Below are 15,328 nucleotides of genomic sequence, written 5' to 3' on the forward strand. Positions count from 1 at the left end.
AGCCATATCCTCGTGCCGATCACTCTAATGGCCCGATGAGGTCCATACCAATTCTCTCAAAGGGGACCTGCATTAAGGGAAGAGGGCGCAAAGGCACTTTTGGGGCGGCCGGTGGGTTCACCAACTGACATTCCGGACAAGACGCGCACCACCTGCGCACGTTGTCATGAATGCCCGGCCAAAAGAAACGGGTCATGAGGCGATTCAGTGTTGCTGCCTGTCCCAAATGGCCCGCCAGAGGATTAGAATGAGCCGCATGGAAAACCATTTCCCTGCGGCTCTTCAGAATTAATAATTGGGTTGTATTCACTTTTGTCCGAGCGTCTTGGGTCACTCGATACAACCGATCTTTTAAAATGGCAAAATACGGATAGGTGAGCAGGTGGGCAGGTTGGAGAGGCTGGCCATGGAGCGGAGCGGACCTGTTGAAACGCATGTTTTAATGTCTCATCCTGAGACTGCTCCAGAGGAAAGTCATCACGCTCCGAGAGAATCAGGCTCCCGATTTTGTTCGGTTCCTCTGAAGCAGAACCCAGCGGTCCTGGCTCAGTTTCTCCCACCTGTACCCACGCGGTCTCCTTCCGTGCCTTATTTCCCCAAGAGGCATCCGCACATAACGACCCCAATAAAACCGTAAACGCGGGCCAATTCGTTCCCAAAATTATCGGATGCCGATAACTACACTATGCTTTTGTCCCCGGAATTGAATAACAATTGGGACAACCGGATACTCCACCACATACCCGTGTACGCAACGCACCTTAACCATGCGGCTTGTATCCAATGCCCCCGGTTGAATCAGGCTTTGATGGATTGAGGTTTGGTTACATCCTGAATCCACCAAGGCCGGATTTGTACCCCCCTTGATACTCACAGGTATTTGGTACTCGCCAGCCTGACCGGGGGTGACCTGTGGGACGTCCGGGACCCGGATCATCGTCCCCACCTCCATCACTGGACACCTGTCCACGAAATGCTCCTGGTCCCCACAACGCCAAGAGGCCAGCCCAGACCTTCCCGCCGCCCCAGTGGCAGGGAGTGGATTGGAGAATTGGTGCGGAGAGAGCAGAGAAACGGAAGCAACTCCTCAGAAACTGCAGTACTTTACAAATACAAGCTTTTCTGAAGATCCAGGATAAAATAAAAATTGCATCTATAACAGTTCACTGGCATATTAAAAGTGCTATTGTCAATATATAATGTAATATTTTTGAGTTATAAGATTTTTTAATAATACTGTGTCACAATTATCAACCCCATTCAACATTGCAGTTACATCACTTATGTGCATGGTGGGGAATAAAACAGTCTCAAAACACAAATAAGCCTTTAGAAACATACAACTGTATGAAGGACATCATGGATTCTTTCAAGTATCAGGCCATTTTGACAAGAATTGTGATGCCTTTGGTGCAAAGACTGAAGCTGATGCTCAATGGACTTTCCTGCAGGACAGTCATCCCACAGCAAAATGTCTTGCAAGTCAAGGGGGTGAATAATTTTGATTGCAACTATATATATATATATATAATTTTTATTTTATTAAAGAAAAGAAGCAACTTTCATGTGTCAGGAAGAATTGTTTACCTGCTTTAAAAACAAAGGAGTTGTTACATTAATGTACAAATACATTTTTGTTATATTTTTTTCCCCTTTAACATTTGTCCTTGATAATTAATTTATTAAGTCACTGAATCCTTGGGAATGTAAATAAGAATTGTTAAATTGAGTAAAAGTTGGTACAGGAGGAAAATTCATTTTATAATTATTTATATATTTTTTTAATTATAAAGAGGAACTACCGGCCTAATTCACTATCCAACTGCCAGGAATCCAGGATTCTTGTTTAAGTAAATAATTAAATTAACCCCCAGGGTTAAGGAAAGGGTTACAGTTACAACAGGAAGAATTACAACACAATGATAGAATTAAATAGATCAAAAGAATACACAAAAATAAAACAGGGATGAATTAGAAATGCAGTGTGCAGTAATGCTGATCTGTTGTACGTATGTGATGAAAACTAATACAGACAGTAGCATTATATTAAGATATTGTCACGGTTCAGGGTGCTTCATCGGCTTCCCTGTTGTCTGTGTCCTGTCATTGTCTGCAGCTCATGACCTGGGTAATCAGCGCTGATACATCGGCGCTGGTGTGTGCAGATCACGAGCTGATTGCCCTCACCTGTCGCTTGTTCCCATTTTTCCTTATATTCCCTGCTGTGTCTGTCCCTTGTCAGTAGATTTCGTTTTGACTTTGTGACTGTACTGCATGTCTGTTTCCTTACCTGTTTTCCCACTGTGTTGCTCAGGGTGTCTAGACAAGGAGTCTTTCGCATGCAAGATGGCGCCAGTGAACCCGGCTTGCCGTCTCTCTGTCCTACGTTTGTCTCAGTTTGGTGTACCTGTGGTACCTGTTCGCCCCACATCTGGGCTGTTCGTTTTATGTATGACTTTGCACTGGTTCCATGCAGTCTCAGTGCTCACCTACGATCGCCAAGCTTTAATTAATATAAAAAATCGTATGGGAGAGTACCCTGGATTGTGTCCCGCTCTCACTCTCAATCCTCGTTCAACCTACCTGCGCTGGAGTGTGCTCGCTGGTTACCGTGCTGTATTCCTCGAAGGAAGCGCCGCAGGAAGAGAGGTAATCGTGGAGGTGTTCGTGTGAGAATCAGAAGGGCAATTGCAATCTTCGATGGAGCTTTTTGTGGATAATATGAGCTTGGAGGGTCTTCACCTGTCGCGACGTTCATGGGATTATACTTTACATCTCCCGGTTTCCCCGGTTTTTCACTCATCTATTTTTTCCTGCTCCTGCGCGTTTTACGGATTCATCAAAGAGGAGTGAACTGTTCAAATCTTTGCCAACTGAACTTGGTTCAACATCTGGATCTGAACTTGTCAACAGAGCCTCCTTTGAATATGGCCTTAGTGAACGCTAGGTCTGTTCGCAATAAAACTTTCACTTTACATGACTTTTTTTTTTTTTTTTTATCCGTTGGGATCTGGACATTTTGTGGTTGACTGAGACTTGGGTCGATGCTGGTGAGTTGTCACCTTTTGAAGAACTTTGTCCACCGAACTGCTGTTTTATTAGTACCCCAAGATCTGCTGGTAGAGGTGGTGGAGCTGCAATGGTTTTAAAACAGTCACTTAATATTCAATCAGTTTCTGTTCAAACTTTTTTTTTTATCGTTTGAAGTACAGTGTGTGTGGTATTACAGTCTAATTCATCTCTGCTGTTCTGTGCTCTCATCTATAGGCCACCTAATGTTGGAAGTAATTTTACCAGTGAGTTTTCTAAATTTTTAACTTCTGTTGCCCCGTTGTTTCTGGGTGATTTTAATATACATCTTTGCTGCCCGGGGTGTCCTTTGGTTGCCGAGTTTTGTAATCTCTTAGACTCGTTCGGTTTTGCTAAACATATAAATCAAGCAACTCATCTTCTTGGTCACACACTTGACCTTATGTCACATGGTTCCTCTGTAGTTGATGTTGTCATTGATGCTTCATTTTCTGATCACAAACCCATTCTTTTTAAGGTTCCTGCTGTTATCTCTGCTACTGTGAATAAGGCTGCTGATTTTTATTCTCGTTTTATTAATTCACTGACTGTTTCTCAGTTTAACGATAACTATCTAGCTAATGCTGTTGAAAAATCTATCTAACATGCTGAAAAGGCATCTTTTGGGCCTGAGGTTTTGATTTCTGTTTTACACATTTTGTTCTAATATCTTAGATTCTATTGCGCCTTTTAAAGTTAAACAACCTAAAATAAAATCTAATTGGTTGGATGACAACGCTCGCTCTCTTAGACAGGCGTGTCATAAAGCAGAGTGGAGATGGAAGCATGATCATCTTACTGTGTCTCTTGAGATTTTTAAAGATTGTCTGGTTAAGTTTCAGAGCGCTGCTAAATCAGCAAGACCGAAATATTTTTCAGACCTGATTACCGCACACTGTCATAGACCTAGGGTTTTATTTTCCACAATAAATTCAGTTATTAATCCGAAATCCCAGTTCTCTAGGGAGCCATCAGCAGGGCTCTGTGAGAAATTCTTGGCCTTTTTTTGTTGACAAAGTGAGTGCCATTCGCTTATCTTTTACTTCACCGCTTTCAGACCTGTCTTTGAACTCGCCTGGTAGTTCATTTTTATTTTGCCATTTTCAACATGTCTCTTTAATAGAACTTTCCGATCTCGTTAACAAAATGAAGTCTACTAATTCCTCACTGGATGTTGTTCCTTCCGTGATCATAAAAGCAGCTTTTCCAGTAATTGGCCCCAGTCTCCAAGTGTTGATTAACTCCTCTTTGGACACTGGTGTGGTTCCGAACTGCTTTAAGCATGCGGTTGTTCGGCCTTTGCTCAAGAAACAAGGTTTGGATGAAAGTTGCTCTAACAATTTTCGGCCTGTCTCAAAGTTATAATTTTTGTCAAAGCTTTTGGAAAAAGTTGTGCAGTTACAACTGATCACATTCTTAAATACAGCTAATTTATTAGAACCTTTTCAAATGGGTTCACTACTTATCACAGTACGGAGTCTGCTTTGCTTAAAGTGTTCAATGATATTTTGATGGCAGTTGATGCTGGTAAAAATGCAGTATTGATTCTACTGGATCTTCCAGCTGCTTTTGATACCGTGGATCATAATGTTCTTATTTGCCGTTTAGAACATCTGATTCGTATCAGGAGCACGGCCTCACAATGGTTTAGCTCATATCTCAAAGATAGGTCTTTTTCTTTAGAGCTAGGCAAGTTTTCCTTATCTGCCCCAATTACTAGTGGAGTACCTCAAGGCTCTATTCTGGGGCCGCTTCTTTTTAACTTATATATGCACCCATTGGGGGATATTATCAGGAAGCATAAGGTCTCTTTTCATTTAAATGCTGATGATACACAGTTGTACCTCCCGCTAAAAGCTGGTGATTCCATTCAACCATTGCTGGAATGTGTCTCTGATATAAAAAAATTGGTTATCAAATTACTTTCTCCAACTCAATTAGAACAAAACAGAAATTATTGTTTTTGGTCCCCCAAAAATAAGAAAGGATATTATTAAGGAGCTGGGCAATCACTTCACCTCAATTTCCTCGCAGGTTAGAAACCTGGGCATTATCATAGATTCAGAATTATGTTTGTCCAAACAAATTAATTCTGTCGTGAGGAACAGCTTTTACCAATTACGGGTCATCTCCAAACTTAAACAGTTTTTGTCTTTTCAGGATTTGGGGAAGGTTATTCATGCTTTTATCACTTCTCGTTTAGATTACTGTAATTCACTGTACTCAGGTCTTCCTCAGTCATCGCTTTCACGCCTCCAGTTGGTACAAAATGCAGCTGCAAGGCTGCTGACTGGGGCAAAGAAATATGACCATGTCACTCCAATTTTAGCTTCTCTTCACTGGCTTCCAGTCCATTTTAGGGTTCAGTTTAAGATTATGTTGTTTGTTTTTAAAGCTCTTAACAATGAAGCTCCATGTTATCTTAATGATCTTATCATCCCTTTGTCATCTACCAGACTTTTGAGATCTGCTGACAGGGCTCTTTTATCTGTCCCTCGTTCCCGTATGAAAACTAAGGGTGGCAGAGCCTTTTCAGTCACTGCCCCCCGTCTGTGGAACCAACTGCCTCTAGACTGCCGCCTTGCACCTTCCATTACCATTTTTAAATCTAGGTTGAAAACATATCTTTTCTCCTTAGCATTTTAATTTCATTTCATTGCTGTTTTATTGTATTATAGGTCTTGTTTTTTTTTCTGTTTCCTTTTACTTTTAATTTGATTTTACATTGTTCAGCACTTTGGATAGCTTTGCTATGTTTAATGTGCTATATAAATAAAATTTACTTACTTTCGTTGGGCGTGTGCCTGAGATCCTCTGTCAAGTTTTTCCACGTCCCGTTGGGCATTGCATCAGTGTTGTCTCCACAGCCTGTGTCCGCAGGTGACTGTACGGACGGCTCTGGAGTTGTTACACTTGGTTTTTGTTCGTGTGTGTGTCATCACACATTGGATTATTTTTGGATTCACGGTTACACAAAATAAACTGTTTCACTTATCCTCTGCGTTTGAGTCCTCTCTCTTCACGCCCTGACAGATATGGTGCTGTATAGTAAGTTCTAGTCTCTTGGTTCAGGACACGGATCGGTATAAATATGGTTTTGAACTTTGTTTATAGTGTGTATATCTATAAGACTATATTATCAGCCAAAACATAACTTCTGTGCTCTTTCTCTTTCCCAGCTGGTGTGCAATATAGATGATTATCTTCATGTTTGTTTAGATTTATCCAATATTTCCCTAGCACATTGCCAGAGAGAAAAACAAGCAGTTAAAGGTCCCGTTTTACGCGCTTTTTTGAAGCTTTGATTGTGTTTACAATGTGCAATATAACATGTGTGTTCATGTTTCGCGTGTAAAAAAACACAGTACTTCTCACACAGTTCACCTATCTGTATTTGACCTTTGGTTAATCTGGCCCGGTTTTCCCCATTCTTCCACAGCACTCACACACACTCAGATTGTGGATGATATTTTACTTTTATTTCCCTGCACACAGAGCAGTGGAAAGAAGAGAATTGTGAGTCACGCTAATACAGCTCCATCCACAGCAGTTCCCTCTAGCTCAGCTGTTCTCAGTATAACGGTTTACTCAAATTGTTGTACTTAAAACAAAAGTAAAACACATTTTGAAATGTAATTTCTCCAGGAAATTATACACACTTTTTCCAATACTCTTTCTAGATGTAATGTTTTGTGATCATATAATATACAGAGTACAAAATAATCATCCATTTTACGGTAACAGTAGAATAAAATTGAATGGAAAACTAAGTAAAACAATGAATTGAGAGCTCTATAAAATACAGTTTACAATAAACATTCTAAACATATGTAAATTCTTAAATGCTTTATGAAAATTACCTGCACACAGAGCAGTGGAAAGAAGAGAATTGTGAGTCACGCTAATACAGCTCCATCTGTTTGAGAAATGATTTCAGTTTTTTTTTAGAGAGCACATGGAAAAAATGGCGCACATTAAAAGAGTTCGTGCAAACAGAAATAAAACTATCAACCCAAATCTATAATTTACCCAAAAATACGAACAGAAAACACACTCAAAAATCAATTAATGTCCACTGTGTGCAATCCCTAACATACATCTCCTAACATTCAATATAAAACCAGTATTTTTACTTTTAATGTGGAGCTGCAACAGAAACGACTCACCCACAGCAGTTCCCTCTAGCTCTGCTGCAGTTCTTTCGAACTCCGTGTGCTATAATGCCACCAGCACAGCCAATAGGAAGCGCGATCACATTACAGCAGGATTTAATTAAAGAACCCTCATCTATAATATTTATCACTTTTTTTTTTTTTTTTTTTTTGCATGAATAACAATTACAGAAAATGAACACACACACACAAAAAAAGAATAAAAATAGAAAATAAAAATAGAAAATAAAATAAAATGCCAGGGTTAAAGATACACAAATGTAAAATACAAAAATTTAATAAAAATAAAACTCAATAGACCAAACAAAGAATTAAAGGCTTTGACATTTCACAAAATCTTAAAATTAATCAACAAATACATGGTTTTAACAGCTTTTTTGTTTGTACTGTCCTTAATGGAAACCATATAATTTTCTAAAACTTTCGATAAAACAAAAAATAAAGGTTTCTGATTAGTAAATTTGCACCTATGAATATGAAACTTAACTAAAATAATCAAAAGATTAATAATATACGCTTCCTTTTCCATACTCTTTTCATATTGTAAAAAAACTAATATTACATGTTCGTATAACAAAAGAAAATTACAATCTAATTTGTTATTTATAAATTTAGAAACTTCCCACCACAGCCTTTTGGTATACCGACAGTGCCAGAAAATATGAGGTACAGTTTCTGGCTGCAAAAAACAAAACGAGCAATTTACATCAATGTCTTTGTTAAATTTGGATAGAAAATGTTTAGCAGGGTAAAATTTATGCAGTATCTTGAATGAAATTTCCTTGACCTTATTTGTAAGAATATATTTATTAGGTAACAACCAGACCTTATTCCAATTAATAGTTCCAATAAACCTTGACCAATAGGAAATAACATGTGGTTTACTTACAAGTTCTTTTTGAAAAAGGGAACGTATAGCCTTATTATTTTTGCTTGTCGAAAAACAAACTTTACCACAAATCGTATCAGTAAGATGCAATAAAGCAGGGCCGTGCACAGACCTTTTGAGGGGCATGTGCTGAAACCGAAAAAGGGCACACCCTCCCTTTTTTTATATCAATTATATATATATTCTCTTTTTTAGCTATTCTGTTTGGTTTTATAAGCTAATTTGTATTATTTGGTTAACATGATTATGAATGACATTGAGAAGAGGGGAAGGTGAGCAATGAGTCAAGTATTTTTGACAAACTTTTTTGAAATATAATTTAAGTAATTATGTCCAACACTACAGTACAACTCAATTCCAGATTATAAGAAACTATAGCCATACCGTTACTATAACATATCCAACATGTATCAGCCTACCTGGCAAAAATTTGATACTTTGGTGGACCAGGGATGTTGGTCTCTTGAAGGTCTCTTATTAACTACACTTTCCCTAAAATAAGTCAGCAATGAAAAAATAAATAAAAATAGTGTGAAAAGTACAGTTGCATTGAAAAGCATTTCTGAAGGATCACGTGACACTGAAGAGATCTGAACTGGAGTAATGATGCTGAAAATTCAGCTTTGATCAGAAAAATAAATTACATTTGAAAATATATTCAAATAGAAAACAGTTATTTAAAATTGTAAAAAATATTACACAATATTACTGTTTTTGCTGTATTTTGGATCAAATTAATGAAGCTTTGGAATGAATCATGAATTACATTCTGCATGATAAAATATAAAGATTTCACAGAGATCTTCTGTAAAAAAATTTTAGTTACTACTACATTACTGTCGTAAACCATGTTTTACTACATTTTATACATGTCAGGACGAGCGGAGAGTATACCATAACATGATTAGCCTAAATGTTAATAAATTAAGTGTATCCGCAATCATAAATCAAAGAAGAAAATTTCTTAGAAATATATGTTATCAAGGTGACGAGGTACGTAACAGCGCGGGGGCGCACCTGTTATGATTTTTCGATAGTAAAAAACAAATTATATGGTGTTGTATTACTTATCAATATATAGTTTTTGACCAGTGAATGTGTGCAAATGTGATTTTTTTTGCCCGTCATTAAAACGGCGACGGCGCCTGCCGCTGCAGCAGTCGATTCTGTTCCCCTCGGAATGTCTGTTTCCCCTCGGGTTGCCAGGTCCGTGTAATAAACCCAACCAAATAGTTAATCAAACATTTTCCCAAAGTAGCCTAAATTCCGCGGATTTGGCAATATTCCCACATGCAAATACACCAAACACACCTGGATTTAAGGAATGCAAAAAAGGACAAATTTCTTGCTACACTGCAGCATAGTAAAATTATTCTCACACTCCCGTTTATGTTCTTTTTTATTATTATTCATCTTGCAGTTGTTCCGTTATTTTTGTCTTATATTTTTATATTTCAAGTTGAAAAACCTCTCGTCCTAAATTTATTTTCAAGTTTAAGATTTAGGACGGTATTTTGAACTATTTGACTTGCCGTACATCCAGTCACGCTTCTTGCGCACGCTAGTTCTGATCATACGTATAGTAACTCGGCAACTACGCAACAATTGTAGTATGTTTGCGTTAAGGGGAACAGACATTCCGAGGGGAACAGAATCGACTGCTACTACACCGAAAATCTGACAGCGTATGACAAATCGACAGAACACCGGCATCACATTACATTTTCATCTACAGGTTACAAACTAGTTTTTGTAACGTTAGCTATATAGACAGAGCGCTCAGTTTTTCCTGTGGTAAAATGCATTTGGCCTAAATCGCATTTTATAAAAAATGAAATGCTACTATCTGCACAGGCTATTTAAATGTTGGCTATGGCTATGACTAGATGGCAAAATGCTAGCCCTCTCTCTCTCTCTCTCTCTCTCTCTCAGTCGACGTCCCACATGTCTCAGTCAGTGAGTCAGTCAGACATCAAATAAATAAAATATGAGCCTTTATAGACGTAGTGTTTAGTAGTACTTATTCAAACGACAAGATATTTATTTACCCTTCGCAAAACTTTGTTCAGCTCCGCTGTTGTCTACTGTGCGGCTGGCAGGCTGCTGTGGAACTTCAGTTGATTCAATGAATATGGAGGGGGCGGAGTTATCTGCTTACTGACAGCTTGAGGATCGAATAAGATTTACACAAGCTCGTTTTAAGAACTTTCATTTGCTAAATGTTTGTAAAACAGACGTAAAGGGTGACCAATAGCATTGATAGCATTGATAGCAAAAAAAAAAAAAACACACCAAAAAAAGGGCACTTCGGAGTGTAAGGGCAAAAAGGGCATGTGCTCTGCACAGGTTGAGCCCTACCTGTGCACGTGCCTGCAATAAAGACACACGTTTAGAGTATGAAGTACCTCTACATAGAGAGAAAACACCCAAAGAGATAGCACCAATTACAGAGGCAAATTCTTTAGGGGAAACAGGGAGGTTGAAGTATGAAAGAAACTCATCATAAGTCATTAAATACCCCTGATAATTCAACAACTGACCAACCACAAGAATGCCCTCATCAAACCAAGTTTTCAAAAATATACTCTTATGTTTGTATAAAATATTACAATTATTCCAGATGTAATAATGATGTGGAGAAAAATTATGCTTGTAAATTAACTTCCAAGCCAAAAGTGCTTGTCTGTGAAAAGCTGACAGTTTAACTGGAAGTTTCTCGATTTTATAATCACACATAAGCAAAAATGAAAGTCCACCAAGTTTGTCAAAAACCGATTTAGATATCATATTCCAAACAGAATCAGTGTTTTTTAGAAAATATTTCAACCAGTTAATTTTGAAAGTGTTATTTAAAATAGAAAAATCTAAATAATCAAGCCCTCCATTTTTATATGAATTAACAATAACAGATTTTCTAATATAGTGTATACGGTTTTTCCAAAAAAAATTCAGCATAATTTGATCAATTATCTTATTTGTTTTATTATCTGAGTGTATTGAGGAAGCTATATAAGTAAGCCTTGAAATACCTTCCGCTTTAGCCAGCAGAACACGACCTTTGAGAGACAAGTCTCTCTGCAACCAAATATTAAATCTGTTCTTAACTTTTTTAATCACTGGGTCAAAATTTTGTGAGATTCTCTCTTGCTCATTTTTAGTAATAACCATACCCAAATAAGTAGGAGAATCCTTTACAGGGATATTACATATATTTCTGTAATGGCAACTTTTTAAAGCAAATAGTTCACATTTTTGTAAATTAAGACAAAGCCCTGAGGCACTGGAAAAAACTTCAATGATCTTGACCGCTGACTGAATTTGATCAACATTTTTCAGGAAAAGAGCCGTGTCATCAGCCAACTGACTTATCAGAACACTTCTCTCTTCAACTTGAATTCCTTTAAAATTGGATGATTTAATAAAGTGACAAAACACCTGAGCAACAATAAGAAAGAGGTAAACTGAGACTGGGCAGCCTTGCCTAACTCCTCTTTCCAAATTAAATCTTTGAGTAGTGCCATTCTTTAATTTCACAAGACTATTTCCCCCCGCATAAAGAGTTTTCATAGCATTACAGAAATAAGCCCCAAACCCAAAGTGTTCTAAACAGTAGAAAATAAAAGGATGCTCAACCGAATCAAAGGCTTTGTAAAAGTCTAAAAAAAGTATAAAGCTATCATCATTTATAAGGTCAGAATAATCAATAAGATCAAAAATAAGTCTAATGTTGTTACATATATGACGGTTTCTCATAAACCCAGATTGATTTTCATCAATAATGGAATCTAATACTAATTTGAATCTTTGGGCAAATACCTGAGCAAATATTTTATAATCATTATTTAACAAACTAATGAGTCTCCAATTATCAATAAGCAACAAATCTTTCTTGGGCTTAGGAATCAAACTAATTATACCTTGCGTCATAGTTGTAGGAAGCTGTGAGTACTGTAAGCTTTCAGAGTATACTTCAAAAAGAAATGGGGAAAGAATCTCAGAAAACTGCTTATAGAACTCTGAAGTAATTCCATCATTACCGGGTGATTTATTACATTTTAAATGTTCAATAGCTTGCTTAATTTCCGTAATAGTAATTGGTAAATCACATAACTTTTGGTCCTCCTCAGTAATTGTTTTAACATTTTTAAGCTGGTTACAAAAAGAAGTCATATCTTGCTCACTAAATTTAGAAGTATATAATTTAGAGTAATAATTATAGCAAAATCTAGAAATTGCGTCAACATTATCTGTAATAGATCCATTTACATTTTTTTAGAAACAGAGTTAAGTTTAGCTCTCGACTTTTCAAGATTAAAAAAATAAGCAGACATCTGTTCTCCATGCTCTAACCATTTTTGCCTTGATCGAATAAAAGCACCTTGTGCTCGCATTTTGTACATATTATCAAGCTCATTTTGCAGCTCTGTTAGACGCAATCTCTTTCCTTCTACCAGGTCCACCATAGAAATGTTAGAAATGGCTAAGATTTCACTAACAACCTTCTCTTCCATAAGACATTGTGATTTAACTAATGTGCTACCAAACTTCCTCAAATATTTTCCAATTTCAAATTTTAATAATTCCCAATTATGACGAAACAATCCTTCCTTTTTAGCTTTAATCCAATAATAATTAATGAGTTTTCCCAATTCCTGTTTAACTGCACTTAATTTAAGCAAAGAACTATTCATTTTCCAGTATGAATTATACTTGTTACAATTTGTGTTTGGTGAAATATTAATTGTAATTAATATGGCTTTATGGTCAGTTAATGGTGTTGGCAAAACATTAACCAAAATATTGTTCCCATCAAAATGGTTAGAGACAAGCCAAAAATCAATCCTAGAACGTCTACTGCCATCCTTGTTACTCCAAGTATACACAATATCATCTACATTTTTCTCTCTCCATATATCAATCAGATGAAATTGGTCCATAAACAGTTTCAAATTAGTATTTAAATTTGAAGGTCGTCTTGGAGGCCACCTATCTACTGACTCGTTTAACACAACATTGAAACCCCCCCCTATAATTAAAAAAGAATCAGGAAATTTGGATAACCAAATTGTAAGTCTTTCCTCCAACAAACATAATAACTGGTCATTTTCAAATTTGCTATTATATCCATAGATATTAACTACTATAAAAATTACTCTAAAACATTTTAGAATTAAGCAAATAAAGTGGCCATTTTCATCACTATCCGCATGTAAAACCTCACCTCTATAATTATTTTTCAGGCAAGAAACCCCTGCTGAGTGTTCGGTTCCATGAGACAGCCAAATATCACTGCCCCATTGTGATCTCCAAAAATTAACATCAGAAGCAATAGAATGAGATTCTTGAAAAAATACAAAGTCATTATTAAACCTTTTAGTGAACAAAAACAAAGCCTTACGCTTAACGTTTTCTCTTAAACCCCTGGCATTCAAAGATATAATGGAAAATGACATAAACAACAAAAAGTTAACTGTGAACAACAAAAAACTTGTAACCTCTTATAACAATCAATATATTAAGATAAAGTTGGCAAAAAGGTCAACCACAAAATATAGCACCATAAAGACTTGAATTTTGTGCAAATAAGCAATCTCTTCAATAAAAAAATAAAATAAAATCTCGCTTCATTTGAAACAATAACTGTCCCAAAGTGCAGATATGCATATAAGATCACGCAAACACGCGTCTTATGTCTTCAACTCTTCATCAGAAATCAACATGACTTCAACAGCATTAGTTCCCAACTCAGTCGACCGTGAGGATAATTTCACCTTGACCTTGTACAAAGGCTCTGCCTCCAACAAAGTAAGCAGTTTTCCCAGCCGCTCGAGCTTTTTGAACTTCCGGCCACAACTTCATCCTTCTCTCGCGATCTCCCTTGAAAAGTCCTCTCTGAACTGAAAACCCTTGTCCCGCAAATACGAGGAGCTTTTGGCAGCCTTCCAAACTGCATCTCTGTAGGATCGCGTGGAAAACTGTATTATGGCTGCTCTAGGCCTACCGCTGTTCTGTTGAGTACTTCCGAGACGGTGAACAACATCAATGGCACCTGGAAGCTTATCATTTTCGCTGGGAAGAACAGCTCGACAGATCTTGATAACCTCTAGACGAATATTTTCATCAGCTGCCTCTGGGATACCTATGATCTTCAGATTGCGTGGTCTCATGTAGGTTTCTAGATCATCCATTCTTCTCTCCATTTTGTTGACCGGCTTTTCAATTTGATCCACGTGCCGCTCTAAGCACGCCACCTTTGCTGTGACAGTCTTTAAATCAGACGACACAGAATCCACTTTTTCTCTCAAGTCGGAGATCTTTCGCTCTATCGCGTCAGAGCGGCAGTTAATCAACTGCGTTATGTTCGCCAGCTGAGAGGAAATATCAGCACTCGTATTATCACTGGCCTTTTTTTTAGCAGCTGGTGACTTGCTTGGAGTAGCAGGCAGAGCTGGGAACTTCTCTTCTGCCAGGCTAAATGAATCCTCTTTGTTCATGCTGACAACATAATCATGCCCGCTGCTAACCACTGAGAGTGTGCTTGTGCTAGCAGCACTAGCATTGCCCTTTTCCTTTTCAGAAAACGCTGAGAGCCCTCTTTTACGAACCATGGTGAAGCAAAAAGAATCGGCCAATATGCAACAGGCTGTTGAAAAACTAGAACATCTAATTACTGCTTATAAGCAATATTTATAGGACAACTTGGTGCAAGCACTCAGAAATGCGACCGTTCAGGCAGCCATCTTGGTCACGCCCCCATAATATTTATCCCGTTACATGTATACTGCTGTTTTCACTGTCACAAAAAACAGGCTGATGACTTCCTTGGTCTATGAAGCCTCTCCTTCAGAAATACGTAACGAGTTCTGATTGGGCCAGCGGTACCTGTGCTGTGATTCGACAGCAGCTTATAGCAGGCTGACCTCCTGGTAACGTGATTTGGGCTAGAACGCACGCTGGAGATGTATTTATAATCACAGGAGCGTTTTTACTGACGAGATGCGCATGAAAACCGCATTTGTTTTTTTGCAAAGACCTAACATCTAGTTAACAAAGCTAAACAGCGTTGCCGTTTGTGTAATAAGTTACAGAAACAGTAAAACGCACCAACTTAAATAATAAAATACACTTACCAGTTGTGGTCCATAAACAACGCCTTCTCCAGACAAAGAGGGAACTGCTCCATCTTTCAAGAATAATC

The 15,328-nt window shown here is 37.6% G+C and overlaps 1 protein-coding gene across 1 annotated transcript in view; it reads right to left on the reverse strand.

Annotated features, from left to right (window-relative positions):
- The window catches only part of LOC127987559 (uncharacterized), a 1,718,354-nt gene that overhangs the window by 404,443 nt on the left and 1,298,583 nt on the right, over positions 1 to 15,328 (reverse strand). The window lies entirely within an intron of this gene.

Source organism: Carassius gibelio, chromosome B22 (genome assembly GCF_023724105.1).
Source record: "Carassius gibelio isolate Cgi1373 ecotype wild population from Czech Republic chromosome B22, carGib1.2-hapl.c, whole genome shotgun sequence".
Classification (NCBI taxonomy): Eukaryota; Metazoa; Chordata; class Actinopteri; order Cypriniformes; family Cyprinidae; genus Carassius; species Carassius gibelio.